At 40.0% G+C, this 14988-nt stretch overlaps 1 protein-coding gene across 4 annotated transcripts in view; it reads right to left on the bottom strand.

Moving 5' to 3' along the window:
* Positions 1–14988, bottom strand: part of SUPT3H (SPT3 homolog, SAGA and STAGA complex component) — a 533155-nt gene that overhangs the window by 127479 nt on the left and 390688 nt on the right. The window lies entirely within an intron of this gene.

Genomic DNA, 14988 nt, shown 5'->3' with positions numbered 1-14988 from the left:
TAGTGAAAAAAGCTAAAGGATCTTCTTTCTTAGATTGTGTACTACATTTTCTTAATTGTACCATCCTTTTAAAGAAAAACTGTGAAGGGGATAATAACAAATCAAATAGAAAAAACTGTTAATCACTATTGCCTACGTACTGCCTTAAAGCTGGGGATTTTCAATGTTAAAATCGGAGTCAATGAATGGAATCCATATATTTCCCCTCAGTTAGAACATGGAGCCAGAGCTAACAAATCCATATTTTAAATTGGAAAGAAAATAAAGAAAAAGGTAAACACAACACAAAACCTTTCATCTGGGTCCAGGTATGATTCACAGTTTGGTAGAGTTTCATTCGTGGGTTTTTGATTCAGTACAGCAGATGTCTGCTGCTTCATTGTCCCACAAGAGGTAGGATAATTATAATTCACCCATAGTTCGGTGGGAAAGAATAGGACCGCTTCCGCTTCCTTGGCAAGGGAAGCATTTTGAAATGAGACAGGCTGGTACTTCTTGGAATGACATTCTGGCCAGTAAAGGAAAAAAATTCCCTAAGATTTTAATTTTTTTTCTGTTTTGAAGGACTTTCAGTAAGTTTTCTTTATCACAGTTGGAGTACATAAGTACCACTAACGTCTGGATATTTTTATATTTTTTTACACTGAAATTATTCGTTCTTCATTTTGTTTGATTTGGGTAGTGGTCAACTTAATTCCGATGATATATCTGTTGATGGAATGAATAACGGTACACTAGCTGCTGTTCAACACGGGAAACACAGATGGGGTGGTGGGAGTTAAGGTAAAATTTACTAACTCCTGTGGTTCCTTCTAAGACCGTTGACTATTTTTTTCCTTATTTCTTTTCTACTCTGTTCCTCCCTTCTTTCCTTCCTAATCTCCCCTGACCCCACACATACACACATGCATATGTGCTGACATAAACCCAGACTTCTTTATTTACCCATTAGGTTCAAGTATCCTTTTTGAACATACGTACATTATGTAAGACACACACACACACACACACACACACACATAAGGATCCTCTTGTGCATGTATCTGAAACATTATGTTTCCTTAAGGGTATATTACTGGGTATATTTTTATATACTTAGAAGTATTTTTCTAAAAGATTTATTTATTTGTTTTAGGGGGGAGGGGCAGAGGGAGAGGGAGAGAGACTCCTAAGCAGAGTCCGCACTGAGCATGGAGCCTGACGCGGGGCTCGATCTCACAACCCTGAGATCATGACCTGAGCCGAAACCAAGAGTCAGATGCTTAACTGACTGCACCACTCAGATGCCCCTACTTAGAAGTATTTTTTGGTACGTGGATGCATTATTTAGTTTTGTCCTTCTTTTTAGTGTACCCGATACACAATTCAATAAGCGTATGCTAGTGGGCAGTGGGAAGTAAGGGAGAATTTTGAACATATCAGTTACTGATATGTTTATTAAAAAAAAGTTCTGATGCTAATGATGTATCATTAATGTCTATCTTGGACTATATCAGGAATCTCTCAGATTTTAATTTCTAGCTCCTAGAGCATTTCTGACACATAGTAAATGAACAATGAAACCTCCGTGGAATGAACAAATGCTACCATTTTAGTCACGGCAAATGACCACCATCACCATGATGTGGCTAGTCCTTGATCATCTATGCATTTCTGTACGTCTTCTCTGCTGCTCTCCAGCTAGGCAGCCTCATCCCACACAACACATGAGAAACAGAAAGGACGTAGATAAATATGGAAAAAGAAAATTCCTAATGGGATCTGAACACTAACTTTTCTTCCACCAAGTTGGACAATTGAGATTTGGTCTCTGCACACATGCTTACGTGGTTGATGTATCTGAGTAAGTATTTCTGGAAATGAAAGTTAGAGAATCTTATTCTAGGAGGTTCAGGCTGGCGGGGTTCCAGTTATAATCAAGTAAGGTGTTTAGCTAGGTGGGAAATCCTGAACCACATTTAAAAGACACTGAAGGACTTTCAATTATTATAGCTAGCTTCATTATTTTCAGACACCGGATTCAGTGTCTATCATCTTTTCTTCATCAAGCATCGTAGTCGGGTTTCAATTCCTCTAGCATCGAAGCAGTGGAGCCCCATGAAGCCGGCCCTAGGGCACGTGCAGGAAGCCACTGACCAAGTGTCCGCATACAGCAAACGCTCAGGGAAGGGCAGCTGACTGAACAGCAAAGATGCACAGGCATCTACAAGACCACGGCATGTCGGGGTGCCCGGGTGGCCTCGGTTGAGCGTCTGGTTCTCAGGGTTGTGAGATCGAGCCCCGCGTTGGGCTCTGTGCTGAGTGTGGAGCCTGCTAAAGATTCTCTCTCTCTCCCTCTGCCCCTCCCCGTGTGTGTGTGCATGCTCTCTCTAAAAAATAAATAAAAATAAATAAAATAAATAAAAACCTAGCTAGAGGGCGACTTAAAGTTCATCTTGTTCAAACCCCCTCATTTTAAAAATAAGGGAACTGAGGTTCAGAGAGAAGTGATTCGCCAAAGCTATTCAAATTAGTGCTGAAGGCCAGGACTCTCAATTCCCAAGCCAGCCCATTTTCATTTTAAGAAGCTGTCTTCAACCTACAATAATGTTTTTACTCCAATATTTTTCTTTGGGATCCTGTAAAGTCTATACCTTCCCTTACTAAACTGTGTCACGTGGCCACCATAATTAATGTGACCTAAGTGTTCATGACCAAATACAATTAAGTAGGGCCCTGGGTCAGCAAAGACGGCACAACCTGGGGATAATTAAGTGCTGAGTGTTCCAACTGTAATGTACCGGACTGTGCAAAGGTGTGCTGCAAACACATCACAGGTGTGCAAACTATACCATCTCCCCCCGCCCCCGCCCCCGCCCTTTTCCAGGCTGCACAAGGCTGGGGCAGCCGAATCCCCAGGCTGGTATCTCGCTATAAGTTGCCTTGTCCATTACCTCGGTGTGGCATCAAAATATCATTTTCTACGTGTGCCATGACATGAAAGAGGTTGGGAAGCAGCTGTACTAATACCAATGTCCTTGGAACAGCACGTGACACAGCGCATGCGTGCTACTCACGGCGCGGCCAGGCGCGCTCAAAACGAAATCAGAGACACTGACTGGCAGTCAGGGATGCTGAGGATGAGACAGATGTCTGCTTACTTCTCTCTCTTCCCCATGAATTATTTCACATAACCAAAGGAAAGGGACAAACGTGGCCTTGTGAAAGGCCCCAAATCACTCAGCATCTGATTATATTACCTTCAGTCTGTACACTACACCTTAACACTGGGAGAGGCAGGAAAAATCTACCGTCATAGGCTATGTGTTCTTTACAGATAGTAACTATGTTTTCCTTCTCTAATCTCAGCGTTGGCCAATGCTTAGCTTGGATTTACCTGGGCCCTGGTAAATGTTGCTGGCTAGCTGAATGGGCAGATGGAGAGATGGATGGAGGCAAAAGAAATGCGAATGAATCCTTGTTGTCTGATCTAAAATCAGGAACTGTAGTATATGTAATCAGGTTGTCCAAATTCCAGAGACAGTAGGCAGCTTTTTAAAGACAAAGTCCCATAAAAAAATCAAGACACTGGCCAACTATTAAATAAGCTTGGTTCCTATTTTCTGTATTGTCCTAATTCTACTTTCCCTCCCACCTCGATTTAGATCACTCATTCCAATCCACACTGAAGTATGCACTGACAGTCCTTTTCTATTCCCGGTACTGTAGGAAATCTCTGGAAAAGACACAAGGGGGAAAAATCATAAGCCTGGCAGAACAGTACAGTCAGAGTGACAATGCCTATTCTTTTCAGAGCAGCACAATAACCCTTAAAATAAAGTTTTCACAGCTCCATTTTACAGTTGAGGACACTGAGATTTTAGAGAAGTAAAAAAAAATTTTTTTATTTTAAACATAGTTAATAAAGAGACCAAGCTCATAAGTAAAACTTGGGTCCTAAATGACCTACTCTTAGGTACATCACTAAATAATCATAGCAGGTTAATCATAGCTTTTATTCATACTGGATATTCTCAAATTACACAATGTTCTCCTGATCTCAGACTGCCACATGAACAAAAGGTCATCTCTGGATTAGTCATGCTCTTGTATCTGCAAGTCCAATTTGTTTTCTGCTTAATCTGTCAATTCTACCCACTCTTTGGTTTCTTTAGGTATTAACACTGCTCTTGAAAACTCTTAAAAATATGGTCCATACTCAGAGGCTTTTAAAAAAAATTAAACCTTATGATATAGCAAAGTATTACCATATAGGGGCATACACGGAAAAATCACTTTTGGAAGAATTATTCCTAGCACCCAACAGTATTTCGAAATTTCATTGAAATGGCTTTTTCAAAAGGTAAGAGAGAATAGTCATGCTAATAGCCATCCATCTCACTACCAAGAAGTTACAGCTTTTTCTGGTTATTCTAAGACAGACTCAGAAGGCAGAATTCCATGCCAGATGAACTCATTTTTGGGGTCCTACCTAAATGAAAACAGGGAAGGAAATGTCCCAACAGATGCAGTACCTAGTATCATTTGTTTGTTCAATACCTTGAACACAAGAGACTCTTAGTATAGATTTGTTCATTTAAACGTTCAGTGCAAAGTTTTCATTTCAATTAACGTGAAACTGCTTGTGTCTTGGAAAAATACTTTCAGTAGTGACAATCACCATTTGCCCCTGTCTATACCAGCGTGAGGTATGAGGCTGGATTTCTTATGCAGCATACAGTTTTATTTAAATTCTCCACATGCTTTCACTGAAGCACACGTAAAGGTTAGAGAAACTATGTGCTGGCATATCTCCTGGCGGCTTCTCAAGACACAGGACATTTATCTTTCTCCAGCAATACAGAATCATAGAACAGAACTTTTAAACCAAGATGAGAGTTCATCTGTCTCACTTCCACCCTCGATTTTTAAAAAAATCTTACTATGATTACTCTTAGAAATCTTAGGATTGAAATGCAAAGTCCTTTCTGCATGGAAAAGGCAAAATGCCAACAGTAATCTACCAATTACCTCATGTTAAACAGGAGTTGGCTGCTGAACTTGAAAACCTCAAACGGAGAGGTTGGCAGCGGTGGCCAACAATGTGAAAACATGCAAATCAGGTAATGTTTATACATGTTCATGTATGTTGTGGTTCACCTGCAGAATAATACTAATAGATCTGTAAACACCACAGAATGCTCAAAAAACTTAGACACCATATCCCCAAGTCACTGCAGATAAAGGAGCTGAGGTTCAGGAAGGTTACAGGGTTTACCTGGCTTGTTGCAGAGTCAACCCGGTATCCAGATGAGTGCTCATTCTGCTTGGGGATTGGTTTGTAAGTGACTGGATTCTCCTACCCAAGAGTCAAGTGAGTCTCCCTCAGACCATCTGGTACATTTTCCTTGCCTTTACACCCAACTGCAAGGCTCATCAATTTGGGCCTGGAGTCCTGCAACTGGTTCCTGGCTGGTTCCTACTAAATATTTTAGGTCTCCCATCCCATTGGGGTATGACAACTTTAAATAAAAACAGAGAGAAAAGGCCGTGGCACATAGCAAGACCTTACCATAGCAGGGCCTCCTCCACTCCCGTCCCACTTTCATTCCTCTGCCTCATAAACTTAAACAAATGGCTCTCAGCTGATCACTGCATCAAATTCAAGCTCAAACGCTTGGCTTCCAAATGCAGCCGTAATCTGGCTCATTCTCTATAGGCAAGCATTGTTCTCACCAAAACCTAACCTGCTTTACTCAGGCCACCCTTTGTCACATATGCCATGTTGCTGTTCCTTGTCCCTCTCCCTTGACTGTGCAGGCTGTCTCCCCCTCTTCCACATAGTACTGAACTCCCTCCCCATCAGCATAGTGATCACCTCCTCTAGGAAGTTTTCTCTGAAGCTCCCAGGTACCCTGATTCCTCTTCTGGAACATTCGTTCTTCTAGATAGATTATACCCCTGCACTTTTCTATGTGTTCTACGTTTGTTACCCCTCGAAGGCTGTAGCTGCGAGAATGTATTTATTATTAACTGAAAAAGGCAAGTCGAGAAATGGAATATTTGTATCTTAATCTCATGATTAAAACACACACACACGAGTGCGTGCAAATGTCTAGAAGCATGTACAGTATATTTTAATAGTATTTATCTCTGGGGTTAGCATCATAGGGAGCTTTTAGTTTTTCGGTTACACATTTCAGTGATGTTTTTACCTGTTCTTAGGTGAATCACAATAAGAAAAAAAAATTTAAAAATAAAGAGAACTTAGGGGCACCTTGGTGGCCCAGTGGGTTAAGTGGCCGACATCGGCTCAGGTCGTGATCTTGGGGTCCTGGGATCAAGGCGAGCCCCGTGTCCGGCTCCCCACTCAGCGGGGAGTCTGCTCCTCCCCTGCCCCTCCCCCAAGCTCTCGCTCTCAAATAAATAAATATCTTCCGAAAAAAAAAAAGAACTTAAAAGTAAAGAAATTCCTCTTGAGTTAACTTTGCTTGACCTACAGGAGGTCATTAAATAAATGCCCACACACAAAATAATAATCAGAGCTGTTTTTCCAGAGGCAGAAAATCACAGAGAAACAGCACAGGTTTGGATGCATGCTCTCATAGAGCAAGAAAGCGCGAGCAAGAGAGGGAGAAAAGAGAATGTTACTGCGTTATTTCGAGAGCCAACGCAATCCTGCCTCTGAATCATACGACTGAATAAAAATATAGTATATTTTCTATTTCACAGCGTAAAAAACAAAGCTTTCCATTGGTGCTATGATTTTCATAATACATCAGTTTTGTGTGCCCAAGGTATTAAGAATATATTACAGTAATCATAGGAAGTTACCTAAAGAAGTAGTTACAGACTCTAGGGATTTAGATTCAAGGGATTTAAAGGGAATTTTGTGCTAAAAATAAATGAGTAATTCCCAGCAGGTACAAAGCATCAGTGATTGAGAAATACACAAAAGGATATTTGTGATAGTAGTTCATAAAAGAGTTGTTTCAAAATATGGAATTTTGGGGGGGTCTATACTCTATGGGGTCTAGATATATTAATTAATGTGACTACAGGAGTTTTTTCTTTTCTATTATGTTCTAAACTATCAAGAATGAGCATGAATTGGTTACATAAGGAAAATATAGCTGTTACTTAAATAGTACATTTAAAATTGGTTCAATGTCTATTAAAAATTTTTAAATATGAATTTAGTAAACTAGGAGTGGGGAAAATTATACACAATAAATGATTTCCCATCCTGGGCTAAAACGTGTGCTAAGAAAAGCATAATTTTTCCTTGTAATCCAGTACCACACAACCACACAATTCCATGTTTCGTTGTAAATCCTCACGCAGTGCTCGTGCTAATTCTTACTAATGTTTCCCTGAAACTGGAAACATGCTCTGTAATAACTAAGTTGGCAAATAATATAAAAAGCGATGTGAGCTTCTGCCCAAACTAGTTCTTTAAAGTAATAGAAGAAGACTGACCTCTTTTTTATTTTCCTGATTGAGGATGCTGTAACCCTTTTTTGTGGCTTTTATTTGGCTGCATACCCAAAAGTGAACGTACTAAATTAATACATGTAAGCTCTTTAGGTATTCCCAATAACATTCCTAAACATTCTCATTGGTTTATGTAATATCCAGACGAGTCGACATGGCTTTAAAGTCTAGCAAATATAGGATACAGTTAAATATTTTAGTTATTTGGGATAAAATTTTATAGAACTGCCTGGAAAATATGCATATAAAGCCACTATTGCACAAAACGTAGTCCACATTTTCTCTTTAACCTTGAGTTAGTGCTGTAGACCTTTCCATTTTCATTTAGCAAGATCAAATTCTCAAGCATTCTAACACACGTATCCAATGGAGGCTGGCTTACTTACACAGTGGGAAACTCTGGCACCTTTAAAATAAAATCCAATGGAGGATGAAGCTTGTCAGTGCAACATGGCTCTCATTGTCCTCTTCAAGGGCAGATGGAACTCTCTCAGAACAAGGGAGTGCCTGCTTGGAATCTCCCTTTGTTGCTGCTATGTGACACATTTAAGTTTTTTCTATAAAGATTTTATGTTTGCATGTAAAAATAAGATTTTTATCTCATGTTACTTCATCAATTAATTCCCTCTAAGTTCCACCAACCCCACCTTTAAAATATGTCTGGAAGAAACCACTTTTCATCACCTTCCCCCTTTGCTGCTACTACTCTGGTTCAAGCAATCACGATCATCTTTCTCCTGGATTATGGCAGTAATCTCCGAATGGGTCTTCCTGCTTCCACTCTTCTTCCCCCACCCCTGCCGGTCCATTCGCCACCCAACAGCCAGCATGATCCTTTAAAAGATGAAAACCGGGTCATGCCATTTATGATCAAAACTTCCAATGGTGTCTCATCACGCACAGGATAAAAGTCAAAATTCTCAGAATGGCCTATAAATCCCTACACTGTCTTGGTCCCTGTTACCTCTCTGGTCTCCTTTCCTAGTACTCTCCTCCTCACTTACTCCACACTCCAGCCACACTGGCCTATCCTGAGGTTTCTCGAAAATGCCAAACACATTCCCATCCCAGAGCCTTTGCATTTGCTAGAGCCCTGTCCCGACAATCTTCCCGCCACATCACTGTCTGGCTTGCTCACTCACTTCCTTCAGGTCTCTGTTCAAAGGTCACCTTATGAGAGAATGTGTATGACCAACTTTATATAAAACAGCACCTTCTTGCCGGTCATTCTCTATTACTCTGCCTCCTTTCCCTCACAGCTCTTGATATCATCTGCCACAATAACATATTTGTTTATTGTCCATTTATTCCCAATGAGACTGTAAAGCATTGAATGATGGCAGAGACTATGTCTAGTTTATTCGCTGCTAAATTCCCAAAGAGCTGGACACATAGTAGGTGTTTCATAAACATTGGTAGAATTATTTATATTTGTATTTCATAAACATTGGTGGAATTATATATATTTATATTTATATTCATTCTACATTCTGTATGTGGAAAAGTTAATACCTCTAAGGCAGGGTTTCTCAGCCTTGGCACTACTGACATCTTTGTTGTGGGGACTGTGCTGTGCATTGCAGGATGTTTAGTGAATTCCTGACCTTTACCCACTAGATGCTGACAGCTTCCGCCCACTACTTCCTGGGTTGTGGAACCAAAATGTCTCCAGATATTGCCAAATGTCCCCAAGAGGGCAAAATCATACCCAACTGAGAACCACTACTCTCAGGGGAAGGGGACGACCGCTGGTTGACTCATTACTACGTGTCAGGTGGCATGGCTGGTCCTTTACATTCTCTCTTTTAAGTCTTCTAATAATCTCAATGGGCCCATGTGGTTCTTATTTTTAAAATGAAGAAGCTATAGCTCAGATGTTAGGTAACTTGTCTAAGGTGCTGAACAAATAAGGTTGCTGCAATCTCCAACCAAGTCTGTCTTATCCAGTCTGTGCTCTGTTTTTTACTATGAACCCTCATAAATGAAACAGCTAACAACAGAGATCCTTTGATAGAGCTGAGGGAAGCAGACTTAGAGTCCTCCTGTTTTCCTCCTCCTCTGAAAGGTATTCCTCAGTGAAACACCAAAAATTGCAGGACAGAATTTGAAAACCACTGTGCTCTCCTATGCTGCCTGCCCTTCAAAGAACAAGCGTTATGCTTCTGTATCTGGTTTCAGAACTGAGGCCATTTCAGACATGAGATTCACAAGATGACCGTGATACTGAAGGAACAACTAACCCCTGTGCATCAGTCAGAGTGATCTTTTAAAAAATGTAATCACGTTGTGTCATTTCAATGAACTCCCTCCTTGGTTCTGACATCATGGTCTGCTGCAAAAATGACAGGTTTATCTGTGTGGGGCACATATGAAAGAATGCTCCTAAAATAAGGACCGGAACACATGCTGTTGCTTCTAACCCTCCCAAGTCGGTGCGATAGATCCTGTCCTCCCCTCCCATCAGAACCCTCCTCGCTATCCGCAGGCCACACTATCGCTACCAGAAATGCTTAGGCGCACCGGAACAAGCCGGCTCAAAGATGGATCAGAACGATCAGTTTGAAGTCTTCACTGTTTATAATTTATGTTGATAGTTTCAATCTCTCAGTTTATACAACATTTAAAAAATTGGCTATTCCTAGAGTAAACCTTATGTATTCTAACGAAGAGGGTAGCTTAGTAGGATGGCCAAATTATTCATTTAGGAATGTTCAACTGAAGGAAAATACTGCTGTAGACCAACTTTGGTATAAATGGGGATATCAAAAAACATGTTTTAACAGTAAATCTGATTCACACATGCTTTAAAAATGCATAAAGAAGAAAGATGAAATGATGAGAAGATGAATAATGAAGTCTATTACATTATGCCCCAGTGAAGAAATGAAGTCACCAGTCTACGGAAAATTCTCAAGGGAATACATTATAGAGGAAAAAATAGGCTTTTACAACTGAGTACCATCTGAGTTAAGATTAGCAACAAAACAAACCAAATTAAATTGTTTATTCCCTACCGAGAATGCTCTTAATCATTTTACAGCTGAAGTTTCTTTTCTCATAACTGGCTGAGTTGTTTTCATGAGTCAGAAATGAACAAGTTCATCAATAGAAATCGGCCACAGAGACTGATGTAGTTGAAAGCACGAGTTAACATAAAACAGAGGAAGAAAATGATTTCCAGAGTATGCCAAGTTTTAATCACTGAAAAAAACCAGCAACAGACTTGACCAAATATGGCTATAATGAGAATACAACAGTAATAATCATAGCTATCGAAACTGCTCTTGTTTCCAATGTAATACATGAAAATTCCTAAATATTTAACAGGAAAAAGCAGAAATGTCTACAACATTCAGAAAATTAAGGTCTACTTTCAATTCTTATCTTTAAAAAGTCTACCTACTGAATTTAGAAAATAAACAAAACCAGATCTCATCTTCAAAACCACTGTGTTTTCAAAATCTTTGAAAGATAAAGTACTGGAGGGATTTATCTCCTGAAGAAGCCCTGGTTGTACTTAGATTCGATATTTCCAGCAGCCTGAACACTGTGACAGCCTCTTGGGCTTCAAAGAATGCAGAACAGCAAAATCCCCTGGAATCATAAATGTAAAACCTATAATTATGGTTATTTAACAAAATGGTCTCTGTTAAGATATTTGATGATGAAATTCCCATCCTCAGATGTCAGTGCCCAAATTTTAATCAGCCTTTACTCATAAGTAAATGTATTCTAACTGTTATTTGATTAAATGTCAGTGGCCATTAGGCCCAGTTCTTCAGTAAGAAGGCTTACAGCAGGCGTGCCACAGAGAGGGTGTGGAATGGATTACAAGGAAAGATGGAGAAAGGAGAGTTGTTTTAGTAACTTGGTGATGTGAGGCAGTGTTTCACCTTAAAGCAACCACAAAAACTTGAAAGAAGCAAAGGGCAACTCTGGCAGCCGGCAGAAGGGAAGCTCAGAGGTGGTAAAACTGGTGAAGTCAAGTGAGGAGGGATCACAGCACCGAACAGCAGCATTTCTGAGTTTCATGTACATTGTCTCACTTGCTGCTCGTCTCAACAACTGTGAGACGTAGGAAGATCGGCGGCTATCGACGTCTCCATTTTAGAGACAAAGAAACTAAAGCTCGCGGATTCTCTGTGGCTTTTGAAAAAAACTTATTTTGAAATAATTTTAATTTACAGACAATTTGCAAAATTTTGTACAGAGAATTGTGTGTCCTCTTCAGCCAGCCTTGCCACCCCGATCTCTCCCTAACCCTTCTGATCTGAGAAGCCAAGCCGAGTCATGTGTTTAGGACTTGGATGAGAGCTTCTGTGGCTTTTCATCAAGGCAGGACACATTGCTAGAAAGATTTAAGATTCCTACGCCAAACTTGTGCTCTTCTCACTATATCACTGACTCCTATAGCAAAACTCCTTATTTAAATGTGGAATTTTCTTTCTGGTTATAGACGGGATTATCCAAGTAAGTTTCACCTAAGTAAAATTACCCAAAGGATACAGCTGTACATTACCACTATATGTCACAATTCTACATACCTATAAAGTGTGCAATAATCTAGAATATTCTCCGTGAAATGTTCTTTAGTGGCTCTAGTAAGAAACCGGTTTAGTTTTTACAGAACTGAAAACCCTAAAACTTGAACCATGTGAAGTTTTGACAAGATCTAGAAATGCATTCTAACATGAATATTTAATAAGATATAAGTGGACAAATGTCACAACATTACTTTACATAGTGACTTCTTAAGAAACACACTACATTTTCACAGTCATTTTGCTGGAGGAGAGCAGTCAGTGTTAGATAGATAGCCCCAATAATTTGATCTTTCATAGATGCTGTAAATTCCTTCACCGATTCTGGTTGTAGTCATTATGAAAGGAAGGCTGTATCTAAACTCAATTCCATTTGTATGTCTGCCTCTGGAAATTTCGCCATATTGCACATTTTTATAGAGATGTGGTCCAAGATGGTTACTACTTGTGGGTGCTGGGCACTGAGCCAGGTACATTACATTCGTTAACCACAAATCCTTCCCAACGGTTCTAAGAGGCACATCCTGTGGGAGAATCTGAGACTCGGAAACATTAATTTGTCTAGGGTAACAAGGATACCCTTGTGCAAGATAAAGGATGGAATGGTGATTTGAACACCGAGCTCTGTCTGACCCCAAAGCCAATGCTCTGGTGAGAACACCACGCAGTCTAAAGAGCACATCAGAAGGAAGACAGGCATACCATAGTTTGGTAAAAGATAAACATAATTCTGTCATTCTATAATGAAGTCAACTTTCGTGATGACTGCCATCCTTGATTAGGAAAATGATGCCAAGGGAAAGAATACATTGGCTCAGCACTTGAGAGGATACGTATAATGCGGTGTGTGTGTGCGCGCGTGCGTGTCCATGCACGCACATACGTGTTGTCAGTCTGTAGCTTTGAGGCGGGAGCACATTATTGTGACATAAGCATGGTCTCATCTGTCTGGGAAGGTCATCCTCTTTGAAGGAGTAAGAAATAGGGAGGGCAGGGTGAGGTGAGAGTGGGGAAAAGAGTTTAGCTGGCTGGTCAGAGCAGTCCAATAACCCTGATGGTCACTGGAGCAAGAGGTGCAGATGGCCTGCACGTAGGTGAATTAAAAAAAAACACCACATAGGCAACACTGAAATGAATGGTGAAAATGTGATCCTGTTAAAATAACAAATTAAAATTCTTCATCGCACAAAAGCCATCCTCTTAGAATTCCTTAATACTGGTTCTTTCCTGGTACATTTACGATATGATGAAATAAACTAGCATTTGATTTCTACACAACTTTTAAGCGAGACCCCTACTGTACTGCATCACGTAGCCCAGAAGCACAGTGAGATGAAGTATGCCCTGGCACTGTGCAGATGCTCCTTTGCAAAGTGTTCTTTAGAGGGTAGAAAAACACACAGCCCAGATGGGACTTATTTTCTACAGCACGGCATTTTAATTTCTTAAGTAGCAGGATGGGTATTTTGAACAACAAAAACAACAACAACAACACCTACAATCAAATCCTTTTTCCTATTTTCCTCTGGAATTTCAGAGACAGGAAATCTCCTAATAAATGTGGAATGATTTCTTCAATCTTTCGGTGTTGGGAAGTCTGGATAAACAAAACTCTTTAATACTACAAGACTTAGGCTGAAACTCATTAAGACATTAACACTTGTCCTGTAAGTAGGATAGTTCTTTGACCATCATAGCCACATGACAAATATATTCCTTGGATATAAAAAAATTAGACTTAATTGGTCAATAATCTGAGAAAGAATTAACAAGAAGGGAAAAAAAATAATGGCCTATGGAAAAGGCCTTAGCTTAGTCCAAAGTGGAGCTTTGGAACGGACAGTGAGGGCCCGTACAGAAGCCTGTGGGAGAGGGCCAGGACAAGCCACCATTTTACAACTTCCTTGACACATCAAAAGTGATGAGTTCACAGGACAGCTGAGAATTATCTGCTCTCAGGATGAGGCACAAAGAAATTTTGTTTCACAACTTATGAGTTCATTTCGCTGGCACAAAGTAGGTCCTGTCTGAGAGAACCTGAATTTCTACTAGCATCAGGCAAAACAGAGTCCAACTGCTGCCAAATGGATTGGAACTGTCAAATGCCTTCCATTTATGACTTGTAAGTAAAACAATTTTTATACCAGACCAGGCCTATCCTAGGACACTAATGACTTTCTTGAAGTTTATTCTCAATTTTATCAACCTGGGGGGCTCATTCCCAGGTTTTCCTAGTTAAAATATTTTTGGCTGCACGCAATCTGATTCAGAATTACAGTTACGTAAGCAAGATAGAAGTGTATTTTTCTTCCTGTAAATGAATTCTGGAGATGAGGAGTTCAGGCTTGACATCACCACTTGCTGAAGGGATGAGGACCTCAGTCTCCTCCAGCAACTGCTCTGACATTTTTCTAAGCTGTGGTTTTTTTTTTTTTCTTTCCCATTTTAAAAGTCAGTTATTCCTTTTATTGAGATATAATTGACATCTAACAATGTGTAGGCTGTAGCTTTGTCTTCATGATTCAGAATGGCTTCTAAAGCTCCAGCTATTACATCTGCATAATGCAATCAAATGTAGGAAGGTAAGAAAAAAAAATGAATGTAGTTCTGTTTTAAGAAAACTAGCAGGGTAGTTAGAGTATTCATGCTTACATTTTACTGGCCATCTCTGTCATACAATCAAACCTAACTGCAAGGTAAGAAGAGGAATGAGGTATTGTGTCTGGATGGCAATACGGTCAGCTACAAATCAGTTGGGTGGTAAGTAGCTGCCTCTCTCACGCTGGCATCTGATTGAGGTAGGAATCGTCACACTTATGCGATCTATCATACTGATTTCCAGACCTGATTTTTACCTATCATAAGACCTGAGGCTTAAGAGTAAGGATTCTCTCCCATCACATCAGTCACCAGCATTTTTTAAAAATGCATTTTATGTATTTTTTAACTTCATGGGGTGTTCTCAGGAGATAAG

This window comes from Ursus americanus, chromosome 29 (genome assembly GCF_024610735.1).
Source record: "Ursus americanus isolate L20-20 chromosome 29, mUrsAme1.1.p, whole genome shotgun sequence".
NCBI lineage: Eukaryota > Metazoa > Chordata > Mammalia > Carnivora > Ursidae > Ursus > Ursus americanus.
This window is presented reverse-complemented; position numbering and strand designations above follow the sequence as displayed.